We start from the raw sequence: 15,432 nt of genomic DNA on the forward strand, positions 1-15,432 counted from the left end.
GGAGCACTTCAGACCTTTGTGCAGCAATACGACTTGCTTTACATAGGTAAGCATTCTAGTGGCGATGAGGGGAAGGTATTTCCGGTGCCCACAGATTTTGCAGTGCACATGACCGCCGCATATCTACTCAAGTAGAATGTCACGTATCACATGATCACTGCACGTCTGCTTAAGTAGGATGGCGGTGAGTCACTGCATTAGGATTCATGTCGTGTTGCTGCCATACGCTCACCGAGCTTTTACAAGACAATTGACAGGTAAATGCACTGAGATATGCCCCACATTAGATTGCCCCATTCTTTTTCTTAAGATATATGCAGGGTCACAAGTTCCAAGTTCCAAAGCTGTCCATCAGGCGCAGGTACTCTAACCGTGTAGGTGGCCCAAAATCTACAGCACCCGCAGTAGATCTTGCGTCTCACAGAATGTTGATATATGGTGATAATGCAATGTGAATTTTTTCTCCACACCTTTTAACTCATTTTTGTAGCGACCCCTCAAAATGATGTATCGTAGCTGCGACCCCGCTAACCCACCAACCCCCATTTTCAAGGTCAGTTGTGGACAGGACCGTGCAAGTGTTTCAATGCCTGTTAACTATGGCTTTTAGATATTGATAGCTTCCATTGTTTCAATAAATTGGGGCAAAATCTCCTCTTTTTTGTTTTATCGAGGAGCCTGTAAAACAATACCTTGCCTAACTTTCTCTACAGTCTTGCTTTCCAAAGGACTGGATTTTACAAACCAGATCGTTATTAAGTTATAGTTACTGTACCACACGTGTCCCCCCAATAGCAGTGAGACACAGCACAACACACCCACCTGACATTTCTATGCCCTGTTGCCATGACTACTGCATTCATCCAATCATCTTTTTAGGACAAGTAACGAGGCCCTGTACACAGCACGCATGCGTGTAACTCGTGAACGAAGCAGAGGCCGCCAGACTGACGATGAGCAGATAACTTGTAAGTAAGCTGCCTCTCTCCTTTTTTACTCTTTTACTCTCAAATACTAAACAGCTCTCACATTATAGAGCACAGATCACAGGTCTCATAGGTGCTATTATACGATCAGCCCAGCCCGTTCTGACAAAACACGAAAGCAGTTGCTTAGCAACACGGGTGCTCAGTGAAGACGCTGGCATCACGTTAGTTATCAGCCATTTAGAGGCGCAGCTTCTTCTTTTTAAGATGCCGCCTGCTTGTAGTTACAACAGCATGATTGTAGAACATGACACACTTTTGCTAGCATATAAAAATACAGTGGTATTCACTATGTTACCCTACGTAGCAGCTAGCGAGACACAGGTTTTCATTTTTTGTTGAGACTTACCAAAGGACGTGTTTAACGTCGCCACTAAGAATCATGTAGCAACCACGAAGATTCAAATCATTGTACTGGTGTACAGAAGACACCCATATAAGAAATATTAGCCCAATACATCAGAAGCCAAAGTGCATGTATGAGCAACACTCCCTTTTAGTGTATACTAAACAAAACGTACACAGATACTCCATTTTATTGAATGTCATAATGTTTTATTATTTGTAGCACAAACACATCTAGGGGGTCCTTCCTTTAATTCTGAATAAGAAGATAACCCCCTCCTTAACAAAGTCCAGTCCTGAGGAAAGCATAAGAGATACATCAACAGCTGTTCACTCTCATCTTATGCTGGAAACACCAACAGTGTCGACTTGCAATATGTTTTGAAAAATAACAACACATAAACCTAAAAATGCAAGGTGATTTCAAGTACCTGTGGGTTCTCACGGCATTACCCCTGTATTACATTGTAGTAAGTGATCCGATTACCATATTGGTTCTAATCACCATGGGCCCTCATTACGACCCTGGCGGAAAGTGACTGACCGGACCGCAACAGCGTAAATAGCGTTTCCGCCATTGCACGAAGGAGCAAAGTGCGGCTAATTACGACCCATCGGGCACGAGCATTACGCCATGGCGGAATTCGAAAGGCTGCGATGGCGGAAATGACCCCAAAACGGCCCTTACCGCCGCCGTACGCTGCACCAGGTGCAATACCGCCACCCATCTTAGCGGTCACCGTAATGAGCGGTCACCGTAATGAGCGGGCACCGCAAATTACGGGCACCGTAAATATACGGAAACGGAAGTAAAAGCATGTGGCCGGAACGGGAAACAGCACGCCGCACAACTATAAAATCCGAATCCCAACACAACCATTAAAAATCCGACCCTGACACACATCCCAACCCGTTAGCAACCCCAGTTAAAAAAATAAATATGGGAAAGGTAGCCAAGAAAGCGTGTGATCGCAAGCGGCAGGTCCACTTCTCCCGAGAGGAACTGACCGTGCTCACCGAGACCCTCCAGGAAAATGCCGCCGTCGTCTTCTCCAGTCAAATGACCAGGACGGCCCTTGCCAACAAGAAGGCCATATGGGCCCTGGTGGCACAGCGCGTAAGTGCGGTGGGGACAACACCCCGCACGCCACAGCAATGTCGCAAGCGGTGGGACGACCTGCGGATCCGCGTACGCAGCATACTTTCTGCGAACAGGAACATCGCCACAGCTACCGGGGGGGGATCAGAGTCGCCCATCAAGTTGACCCCCTGGGAGGATATCTGCGCCTCCACCATAGGAATGGAGAGCATAGAGGGAGTCGGAGGGATGGAGAAAGGAGTGCCGACATCCGGAGAATCAGGTAGGTTGGCCAAGAGAAACAATGCGAAATCCACAAAGCACGAACATGTGCAGTACCATGTGACCCCATAGTGCAATACATACTTTGCCCTGACAGCGCCCTCTAAAAGTCAGAATGAATAAACAAATTAATCAAGATGCCATAAACAACCCCTACATGTGCAGCATGCACCCCCTAACTGCAGGCAGCCAAATGAATGCATCCTCAATCCACACGAAAATGAGACCACCTCCAAGGCCCAGTCCCAAATCACCCTCATGTACCACCCCAATGCATTTGATACGTTGCCATTCCAAATCCCACAGACCCATAACTAACGCTCGCCCCTCTTTACTCCACCACAGGGTCCGATACCAACGACGAGCTGCAGGACACCCCTACCAGCACGCCTGCAAAGAGGGCCAGGACCAACGTCCCAAGAGCCTCCACCTCAGGTGCAAGGATCAAGACACGGCAGCAGCAGGAATCAAGTGGCAGCACACTGGAGGGGACTGCAACAGGCACCCCAGCAGCCAGCAAGTCCACAACCCCAGCACCACAGGTCCCCCCAAAGAACGTATCTGATGGCACTGCCTCTGGTGGTAGCAGCACCATAGGTGACACAGCTGTCATGCCAGCATGCTCCGACACGGAAAACAGTGCTGGCGACGTAGGTACCATCCATGACCTTTCCCAATCCCCCTGCATGTTACATCCCCTACACCATGACGAAACCACGCAGGGGCACCCTGAAGACGACGACTGGCCAACCCCCACAAGTCCTGTGCCAAGGCAACATGTGTTGAGCAGCCCCCCTGTCACACCACCGCAAATGTCCATGGCCCAGCAGAGGCAACAGTCCCTCGACCTGCTGATCGAGCAACAGCAGGAAGTGTCCACGCTACTCAAGGACCATGCAAATGAATGCGGGGGTTCCAGGGCAGCCATGGAAACATCCACCGAGACACTCAGGGCACAAATAGAGAAAAGTAGTGAGAGCCTCAGGGGAGAAATGGAGAGAAGCACCGAGAGCCTGAGAGCACAAATGGAGAAAAGCACCGAGAGCCTGAGAGCACAAATGGAGAAAAGCACCGAGAGCCTGAGGGGGGAACTGCATGCGACGTCCAAAGACGTTTGTGCTGAACTTGCTGCTGTGCGCCGTGTGCTCTCGGAGCTCTCACAAACCCTCAGAGACATGCATGGACGCGAGCAGGCAGAGACATCATCCGTGGCAAGTTCCGTCCAGGGCAGCCCCCAACGCAGATCTGGCAGGAACCTGCGCTCCACGGGCAGGGGTGCCCCTGATACCCGTAGAGGGGGCTTGCAATAGCGTCTACCCACGGACAGCATGCATATTTGGACACTGGTGTTCGGGGGGGAGGTAGTAGGGTGGAGGGGGTGTGTTGGGCTTCACTGGGTGGCGGGTCCATGGGTGTATAAATCCAATCACATTAACAATACAGTACTTCATTATCATCCAATGACATGTGTGGACATTGATATTTGCGTACGAGGCCTTCATAGGCGTACAGTCCACAATGTGCCTGTACTACACACACACAGTGCCACAGGTCCCCTTTCCATGTAATAGGCACCATGCGTGGTTGCTAGAAGCATGCATCTATGATGCTCTGTCGGATTGCACGTGCATCCTGTGCCTCATGGACTCCTTGAGGTGCCTCCACATCCCCACCCTCATCATCATCATCTTCAGGTGCATGCAGTACAGCGTCAGGGGGCATGGGCACATTCCTACGTATGCACATGTTGTGCAGCATGACACATGCCATGACCATCTTAGAAACCTTCTCATGGCTGTACATGAGTGCCCCGCCAGACCTGCTGAGGCAGCGGAAACGAGCCTTCAGTAGGCCGAATGCCTGTTCAATGACCACACGGGTACGTGAGTGGGCATGGTTGTAGTCCTCCTCATGCTGGTTCTGTGGGTTCCGGATTGGTGTAAGGAGCCATCTCTTCAGTGGATACCCGGCATCACCTGTATGAGACGAATAAAGGGTGTCAGTGGAATGATAGTGCTAAGTAGCCCCCCCCCCTTCCTGCAAGGTCATTGACGCATCAAATGGGCCACGATGTCATGCATGGAATGAGACTCACCGAGTAGCCAGGATCTGTGCCCTGCGTGTCGCTCCATGTAGCGTGGTATTCTTGTGTTCCTCAGGACCATAGAATCATGGGTAGATCCTGGAAATCTGGCACAACAATGCGTAAAGATCTTGTTGGAGTCACACACCATTTGCACATTGATTGAATGAAATTGTTTCCGGTTGCGGTACTGGACCTCCATGGCATGTGGGACAACCAATTCAACATGGGTGCAGTCGATGGCACCAATGCAACCCGGGATGCCGCCAAGTGCATGGAATCCCACTTTTGCGTTGGTAATCTCCAGGTACGTGCGTGGTAGTGTGATGTGGTCGTCGGCGTGCTTCAGGAGGGCATCGTGCACTTGGAAGAGTGTCCGTGAGAACAGTGGCTGTGAAATGCCATGCAACTGTCCGACTGTGTGCTGGTAGGTGCCTGTGGCCAGGAAGTGGAGTACAGACACCACCTTCAGTAGGGGTGGGATGGCGGTTGGGCTATCTATCATGCTCACGAGGTCAGCATGTGTCATGTCCACAATGGCGATTATGGTGTCCCGGTCCAAACGGTAGAGGGTGTGGATCTGCTCAGCAGTGAGGTTGAACGGATCAGCTCGGAGGCGTGGGATTGCGGGCCGCCTGCGTGGTGGTAGTGGCAGTGCTTGTGGGCCTTGCTGACCCTGCCTTGCCCTCCTCCTCCTCCTTCTCCTCCGTCTCCCCTGTGCGCCCGGTTGTTGTACCTGTTGTTGTTCGTCGTCTTCTTGTAGTTGTAGCACTTGCAGTGCTATCTGGTCCCCCAGGCCCAACATCGCTAGTCCTGCCGGTAGCATTTTGGAGTGGGAGTGGTTGTGGGAGGGGTTTGGGTCTGCTATATATGTGCTGTCGGCCTGTATGGCCTCCACCTGTGCTGATTGAATGAATCTGTGGCAGATGCAATCCCTTCTGGCCGAGCACGTCCCGCACGTAAGGCTGCATTTGGCCGCATGGCATCTTGGGATTGGAATCATGTATCAAATCCCGATGGCAGTGTGATGTACTTTGACTGATTTTCATGCTATGCTCCCATTGTTACACATGCTATAATTGCAGCCGCTTACATACCTGTGAAGAGTCAGTGGTATGTAGGGCTCGATCGATGGCCGACCCTCATGCAGCACAGTAACGTACTTCACCGACGGGCGTGGCGTCCCATTTGTGATTGTAGCCAGTTAGCATTATGACACACAGCCGCACTACATTGATGTAATTGTGAATGCAAGCGTTCACAGAAGCCTTTTCGACGTAATGTTGCAAGTGAGGAATTCGAAGGCCAGCTTTTTTGGTTTCGAAGTAGCGGTGAGGAGACGCCCACAGGTCTGCCTGGAAATGTAACGTTCTATTGTTGAATGTCCTTGGGACAGGGCCCATGACGAGCAAGCAATGAATGACATGAATTGAATGGGATGCGCAATAGCGTAGTGGACGATAAGGCAGGACGTTCCCAAATCCATCTTGCTTCACAACACTACAGATCCGGCCAGGAGCACAGTGGTTTTTGCAGACTGCATTACGCACAGACGCGATGGAAGTTTCAAATATTATGTGAGTGAATATTCATGCGTTTTCATTGCGGGATGAGGGAATGATGAATGGATGCATGGACAGATGATTCCATTTAGGGTCTGCCATGTACATGGGTTTTTTGAATCAATCCCCTTCCCCTGCGCTATGTGATGCAAGGCTGCCATAGTGGGACTTACGTCTATCTGCCCTTGTCGGATCCTCCCTGTCTCGACGCGCCTTCATACACTTGTGTCTAGGCACGTTACTAATCCCATGTCATGGGTTCTATCTTGACGGACGCATGCACAGTAACCGACGTTGCCAATGGTGTATTTAGCTCGATTGATTTCGTTATGAATCGATACTGATTTAGGGGTGTGTATATTCCTTTGGAGTGGGCTAGCATGCATATGGGTGTGGATTTGGTGTGTTGAATGAAGATTGTAATGCATCATGAGTCCCGTAATGGAATCGGTTAATTTGTGTTTCATTTGGGTGACAGGTATCTCCTGCCCTATTGCAGATGCCATCTGTACGCCACTCCTCCAGATGGGTTTTACTCTCGACACCTGCAGCTTCGGGTGAATCAGTGGAGCACCATTACGATCTTATGGGACGATCGCCAATGGGCCACATGCCCTTACGCTGTACTGGTGGCTAGGTGCAACATTTCGGCCTTTCAGCTGGACTAGTGCCTGCCTCATGGGACGGACCTGCGGTTCTTGCCGCTTCCATGTTGCCTTTTGGAACGTTGATGTAGGCCCTGTGTGCCATGATGGTACAGGGCGTCACACAAGTGGAAGCTGGTCAATTATTGCAGATGCAGCCCTCGGTGATGATGGATGTTTTGGTGTTATTTTGCAAATTGCTGTGAGGCCTTTGTCATTTGGATGTGCATTTAAATTTAATTCCGATTTTTGGCGTGTTGCGTTATTCTTTGCAGGTGATGTGGCGATTTTCGATTTGTGGCGGTATGTATTGCGAGATGATCTGCATTGTGTTCCGCCTTCTGAGTTGAGTTGTGTGGTACTGTACTGGCCGCGTTTGCCTACGTAGCACAGTATGGTCACGGATAGGGGCTGCCATTGTGACTGTTTACATGATGTGCTGTTCAGGGGCGGGGGATTGGCTTTTGGCCGACTGGTGCCTGTCAGCCAGGTCGATTGGTGGAATGATGGGATGTTCAGAATGTGGCTGGTCACAGGTGCCTGTGTTTCCGTGCGTTTGTTGGAGGGGGACTGGGGTCATGTCCATTGGAATAGCTTCTGTATTCATGCCATCTGTGCCCTGCAGCTCCCATCGGCCCCTCTTGGGATGAGCCTGGCTGCTCAGTCACTCTGCCAACTTGTGTGGTACATGCTTCTGCTGATGGTTGGTTTGTTTACTGGCAAGAGTACAGGGCTGGTGCAATCCCCCTCAGGATGCTGTTTTGGATGTTGCCTTGCGCTGGTGGCATGCGATGGGGGACTACTGTTGTTTTGTGTCATGTGTTCTTGATTTTCATTTTGATGTATTGTACCTTCACATGCCTGTGCTGCATCAGTACGGCTATGGTGACATGCCGTACATGGATGCCCACTCACGGGGCGCTTTGGGCCCCTGCATGCATTTCTACGTTGGCATGCATGGGTGATTTGTAGATTTCACTGGTTGCATAGTGTGAGTACATTGCGCCTGCCAGGAGTTGTGCAATGTGGCCAGGGAGTGGAGTACAGGCACTCAGTGGGCCATTTACGGTTGGTTCACGATGCCGTATTTCTCGCCATGGCGGAATGGTACTTTCCGACGTGCTTGATGGCGTTCAGTACATGTCCGCTAGGGTCAGAATTCGCGTACCGTTGCGCCATGGCGGTGATTCCGGTTTTGCAAGGCGCGCGTGCGCGTACTTGGTGCAGTTAGCGTTGCCGTTCACTGCGGTGTCGCTAATGGCATCGTACTTTACGGTGACGGGTCATAATCGCAACGAGCGGTGTTCGATGGCGGTATTGCATTTCCGCCATCATTTTTCCATTTCCGCCAGGGTCGTAATGAGGCCCCATATGTTTCTTCCAACTGGTCCACAGGTCATCAGTTTAGATGCAACATTGCTGCCCCATCATTTTCCGCCGCGTATGAAGCAAGCACCCAGCAGATTAGGTAGTGTTATGTTCTCCTTCCCAAAGCACTGATTGGTGTCAGTCTCTTCACCCAGCACGGGTTGGTTTCGGCCTCTACTCCCCCGGTGTGAGCACTCCACTGCTGAGGGCACGGTTTTCTCCTCCCACCTGGCACCTGAGTTCTCAAGGCATCGCATAGTTCTAATGTGGCAATAAAACAGTGTGGTCCAGAGGCCTATGTGAACAGCCAGCGCTAATGCTCAATTTTAAGAATGTGAAAAAGGCAGCGTTCAACTTGAGATTTTGAGGGTGCCAGGACCAAGAACCCTCAGTAAGAGATAAGTTAAGTGTAATCAGTGAACTGCGCCAATTAACAATAATACAATAACAGTTGAGTTATATTTTTAATTCCATTCCACAGCCTGACATGTGTTTCAAGCAAAGCTCTTTTTCAAAGGCTGTACATAGTTGCAAATATACAATCAATAGCATGTTCATTATTGTATATACATCATATCAATTGGGCAAACACCAAGGGTTACGAAGGGAAATTGGCCAAAAATAAAATACAATAATGAACATAGGCCTCTGGACCACACTGTTTTATTGCTAACTTTCTGGTCTTGAACCCAGCAGCTTTTGCACTGTACTTCTTTCTATCTAATGGCTGAAGCAGCAGAATATATCCTCACTAGAGATGCGGATATTAAAGCATTATTTGCACCTCGTGGTTCTACTTTGAACCCGTTTAAGCGGTTACCTAACATTACTGAGGATCTCAGATCAAAATTCATTAAGCTTGAGAGGTTGAGTATTAGAGAAATCAATAAATTTTGGGAGATGACCACGCTTAAGCATTATATTCAAGAACGCAAAATACCAAGAGGCCTTCGTATACTTATTTTGCCGGACTTTGAAGATCCTCAGGATAATGATCTGGCAGTGGAATGGGAAACCAACCTGACCAATAGCTCTAATAAAATGCTATTATTACTTATTGAACATGCAGAAAGAGCACATTCTCGTATTGTTAAACAGATTGATGAACTTAAACAAGAAATTCAATTGTTTGATGCACCTGCTGCAACTATTGAAAAAAAATTCAAAACAATGTACAATATATTGAGAAGGCATCAGGATGAGGTCAAAATGAGAAAATGTAGAAAATTCTCTAGAGACGATAGGGATTATCGAGATAACCGGGTCTTGACTTATCAACCCAAGTTTGATGAAGTGTCTAGATCGCGTAATAGTAGTCATGCCTCATCCCCTGTTAGTTCTGATGTAGAAAGTGATTCAGACCGACCTGGGAACAAAAATGCCTCAGGGAATGCACCCCTTGATGATGAGGTGCCGGATGAAGAGGATGTTGACTCTGTTGAATTGCCTGAACAACTTATTTCGGCTCCGGCACCTTTTTTGGAACAGATGAGAAGATTCAAAAAGGGCAACAGACAAGAGGCTATCAGAAAACAGGTCAGGTTCCGCTTACCATCCGCTGCGAATATCGCAACGCTCGGTCCCAAACAAGGGGCGGCCAACATAGGCGGCGCCAACGCCGCTCCATTAGGCCAACGGCTAACCAGAGCCTCTTATCAGAAATCGATGCAGAATCAAACCGATCAGAATCAGTTCAGATAAATTTAATTCATAATTTAAGTCAATATCAGCTCTCTCCAGAAGAACACTCACTTTTAAACAAAGGGTTATCATTTGCTCCATCCTGTATCAATGACTGTGTGCTGGTACAGATCGATCTATTTAAATTTATCAGAAAGCTTAAGCTAAAGAAGTTTTTTGCCACACAAGTCAAACAATACTCCCCTATGACACCTGTCGCCGAACTATCAGAACTTTCATTGCAAACAATGATGAGCACACACATACTTATGTCTATTGATGAGTCAATGTCTGACATTGAGTCTAATCTTCTTGATACTATGAAAGAATTAGATATTCAGCATCGTAATTTGACAATTAAAGAATTTGCAAACAAATCTAAATTTACTCCTATTCTTTCAGATGATAATGTCATAGATACTTTTCATCGGGTTGTGACTAATGATATCCACACATTGGTTGATCGTTGTTCTTCTCGTTCTCATCATACATATTCTAATCTATCAGTAGCACAGCGTTCCGCCCTTCATAAATTAGCATCTAATGACTCGCTGGTGATTAAGGAGGCGGATAAAGGTGGAAACGTTGTAATTATGGATAAAGTAGACTATATCTCTATGGCACTCGACCATTTGAATTCTCCAGGTTGCTATGCCATTTTGAAAAACAATCCTATCGCACATATACGTAATAAAGTTCACTCTTTAATCGACAAATGGTATAAACTAGGCATTATTACAGATGTGGAAAAATGTTTTTTGTTCTCTGATCAACCTACAATGCCAACTGCCTATTTTCTGCCTAAGATTCACAAGTCGTTTGATAAGAGACCTGAAGGTAGACCCATTATCAGTGGCCAGGGTGGAATTTTGGAACCTATATCAGTTTATGTTAATGAATGTATTGCACCACTGGTCCACTCCACACCCACATACATACGAGATGCTATGCATAGTCTTGATATTCTTGCACAATTGCCTTGTACTTCTGAAGTATTATTGGTCACACTTGATGTTAAATAATTATATACTTCTATTGATCACCATAAAGCAATTGCCAGCATTACCTATATTTTCCGACACAAATCAGCATCATACCATCTTCATATTGAAATGATCAAAGAATTTCTTCTTTGTGCTTTGCAAAATAATGTTTTTCTTTTCAATGATACTTATTACCAACAATTGATTGGGATTTCAATGGGAGCTAGCTTTGCTCCTTGTGTGGCGAATATATTTATGCACCAATTTGAAGAACAATATGTGTTTCAGAACAAAGTTTTTTCACACCTGATATATCTTTGGAAAAGATACATTGATGATGTTTTTATGATTTGGACTGGCAATGTGGCGGAACTAAGTGAGTTTGTAAATTTTCTAAATGCTAATAATTGGGGTTTGCAATTTGTACATCATTATTGTAATGATTCTGTGGATTTTCTTGACTTGAATATCTCGATGTCCCCTACGGGTTTTATCACTAAAACTTTTCGCAAACCTACCTCGGTTAATGCAGTTTTACACTCATCTAGTTCTCACAAACGTTCTGTTATCAACAATATTCTGAAAGGTGAATACATTAGAGCTAAACGGAATTGTTCCCTTAATGCTGATTTTGATGCGGAAAAACTGTTTATACATGACCAATTTGTACAACGTGGGTACCAACCAAATATTCTCGCTAAGGTTGAACGTGAAGTGTCTAGTATGAAGAGGGCTGATTTACTTAAACCCAAAACTAGAACAAATTCAGCTAACACGCGTTTTAATAAAATCAGATTGATTACTCGATAAAACAGTGATAGTAATGAGATGTATGCTATACTAAAACGTCATTGGCACTTACTCCACCTTGACAAGGATCTTACCAATTTATTGGAACCAAACCCATCAATAGTATTTAGTAGAGCTCCTACTCTTAAAAATCTTTTATGTCCGTCCTTTATGGCACCAGCACTCACTGCCAAAACATGGTTAGATCAAGGGCGCTTGAATGGGTTTCACAAATGTGGGAGTTGCAACATGTGTTCACATACATTCGAATCCGAGGCTCTTGATTTTGGCACAACAGGCAAGCATGTAATCAACTCATTTATTAATTGTAACACTAAGTTTGTAGTGTACTGCATTATATGTGTTTGTGGCTCATTCTATGTTGGGAGCACCATCAGGCCACTCAAAATTCGGATTCGTGAGCATTTGGCCTCTTTGAACAAACAGGATGCTAAATATCCATTGGCATTACATTGGCAGACTCTACACCAGTTGGATGACTTCAAGGACTTAAAATTTATTGGGTTGGCTCAAGTACGTCCTTCAAAAAGAGGTGGCAATATGGAACTTAGACTCAGACAATTAGAAGCAAGACTTATTTGTAAACATAGATTGGTTAATTGTGGACTTAATTCCGATCATGAATTTCATGTTTTCTTGTGATTAAGTTCTTATTTAAGTTTGGTTACTTGTGCCATTGACATTTAGGCAGCTACACTTGACTACCGTGCTCTTTATGCTATTTATTTTTATTTTATTTTCTGATCGAAAAGGGAGCTAATCTGATTGTGAGTATGCCCCGTGATGAATTAATGGGTGTGTGCGGTTGATCACACAACCTATGATGACATATCTTTTTAGACCGCTAAGATTTATTCTTCTTATCACCACAATAATATATGTAATTGCGCCAGATGATTCGGATCATTTTTTCAATTAAATTGTAGTCTCAAGTGGTAATTCAGGCTTAGCAGCACCAATGGGTGTGTGTGTTGAGCACATAACCTGGACTCACTACTTCCAGTGCGTTAATTTTAATTTTATTTCGTATCAACACCTAAATTATGCATGTAAAAGCACTAACATAACCGTTTCAATCTTATAATCAATTGGTGGTTCCCAGTGTTTAATTATGGCTCAGGAGCATGTCACTTGACTGCAGCCGGTCCTCTCCCTCACCCAATATGGCCGCCGCTGGATGCTCTGTCATGTTGATGTCTACGCGATCTAGTTTTCTTCCTTAACTACACGAGCAGCACCACGCGCGCGCGCTCTCCCTTGGATACTGTTGTTGCCGGAAGGCTGGTAAGCGGTCTGCTTGTTCTTTTGATACGGTCCCTGTGTTTCAATCAGGCGCTTTCACCTAATTCCGAGCTTGTTTCCCCTTTTTCTCTCTTGTTAACTGTTCAATCATCTACTGACAATGGATACGTGGTTCATCCTGAATTGGTTGATTATTGCATTCTTACGGGCAACAATTCCCTTTCGTACGTGGATTACTGCAGAATTCCTCTAATTGTTATTGCAATTGCAAGTAATATCAAGGTAATTACTTTTCATATTAAATGTCGTGGAATTTTGGTTGGCTATGGACGTAACAGCTATGGCAATCGATAATCTTTGTGAATTTTTGTTGTACAGATTCTTCTTGGACAAGGTTCATCAGTAAATATATTTAGCCAGTTTTGACCAATTTAGTTGATTCGGTATATTAATTCATCTATAGTTGTTTGATCACCGCACGCACTTATTTTCTTACCATGTTGTTTTGTCATCCCTTTTATTGGTTTTGGAACCGGATGGATCCTTTTATCAAACGGTAATTGACTGTATGAATTTGAAAAATGTTTCACTATCATTTAATGTCATTTGTTGTCATGTAATACACATTTATTTTTGGCCAATTTCCCTTCGTAACCCCTTGGTGTTTGCCCAATTGATATGATGTATATACAATAATGAACATGCTATTGATTGTATATTTGCAACTATGTACAGCCTTTGAAAAAGAGCTTTGCTCGAAACACGTGTCAGGCTGTGGAATGGAATTAAAAATATAACTCAACTGTTATTGTATTATTGTTAATTGGCGCAGTTCACTGATTACACTTAACATAGTTCTAATGTGGTTGTCCTGGCACGTGAGGATTGTTAATTGGGAGTCACACTTGTCCATGTGCATGAACAGTTAGTTGTCTAAACCGGCCCTTTGCATGTCCACATGTTGTGTATCACACATGATTTTTATATATATGTATACATTTTTGTAGAGTGTAATTAGACATGGTGAAACTACACCTATACGTCCAAACCGGTAGGTCTTGAAATAGCTTTGGTGATGTGATTATGTTCTATGCAACTACTATCAAGATTCACTCCAAAAAAGACAACATACATATAACTTTTTGAACATTGTGTATTAATTGACGTTGTCAGTAAATGTAACCTTTGAGATGCGTGAAAGTATGATTGGAGAAATATGGTTGTTGAATGAGTGAGTGAGGACTGTTTTGTGGAAATGATTGATGTCATTCGAACTTTTATAGATGTGTTTTAGCCTGCAATTTAATTGCTATCCTTGTCCTTGATTTATTCATGATTGATTTTCATTAATCATTTTTGTATCATCCTAAATTAATATTTTTGATACAGATTCATAAAAGTATGTCCCCTGGATCTCCTTTCAGCTCATATTGATGTGGTAATTCCCTGCTCAGAAGAGTGAGGACCTTCTGCTCTTCAGCACAATAATTCATGTAGCATTCACCTTATACATTGATCATGTTAGTGTTCTTCATTTCTGTGGATGCAATGTTAAGGTTCTTCATGTATACATTCATATATTACCTATTGTACATGTTCTTCATGTGGAGTGCATGACTGCTTCATCGAATACATGTTCTTGTTACTTTTACATGGTCAGCTTGAGTGCTTTTGACATCTACTGCTCATACTGTCTCAACGTCCTTCATTACCTGCATGGAATAAGGGTGATACTGTTGTCTCAGTGAGTAATGTCTCTCAGCTTTGCAGTATTGGTATGGGGGAGGGGCACACGCTAAGAATTGCATATTCATCTGTGTCCCAACACCTCCTGCGAAATTTAGATGTAGAGGGCATGTGAGATGCATTTGTGCACACTCGTCTATGGGTTGTTCTATTGTATATGATGATTGCACCATCTCCAGTTAGCAGCTGAGAATGACACGTGTGGTCATGGCAATTTAGTGCATTTGACTATCCACATCAACATTGGGTCCTGTCAGTCCACTGAATGAGGTGGAATACATGGTATGTGATCATGACATTTGCTTGTGTTGGAAGCAGGAGCATTGCTGACTGAATCATGTACGGGTTGCCTACTTTCATGTTGGACTGTCAGTGGTGCATGTTGGTAGATGTGGTTGGATGGGGGATGTGCCTTTAGTGCTATGGACACATGTGTTCTGGTGCCCTTTCCATGGTCCTGCCTGCAGGATACACTTGGGTCACTGCTTTGAACCAGAAGGCCCTTAAAGACGAGGTAACACTCTGCGGGGTGGATGCATAAATTATTCAAACATCAATAATAAAACTGACTCAGGAAGTTGGCAAAACACTTGGGGCCTCATCATGAGATAGGTGGTAACGCC

The 15,432-nt window shown here is 45.2% G+C and overlaps 1 long non-coding RNA gene across 1 annotated transcript in view; it reads left to right on the top strand.

Annotated features, from left to right (window-relative positions):
• The first annotated feature begins 896 nt into the window (after positions 1 to 896).
• The window catches only part of LOC138504795 (uncharacterized), a 62,179-nt gene continuing 47,643 nt past the window's right edge, over positions 897 to 15,432 (top strand). The window contains exon 1 of the long non-coding RNA XR_011279976.1: positions 897 to 968. This is a non-coding gene — a long non-coding RNA (uncharacterized lncRNA). The remainder of the gene's footprint in view (positions 969 to 15,432) is intronic.

Source organism: Ambystoma mexicanum, chromosome 11, assembly GCF_040938575.1.
Source record: "Ambystoma mexicanum isolate Mex_15411 chromosome 11, UKY_AmexF1_1, whole genome shotgun sequence".
Classification (NCBI taxonomy): Eukaryota; Metazoa; Chordata; class Amphibia; order Caudata; family Ambystomatidae; genus Ambystoma; species Ambystoma mexicanum.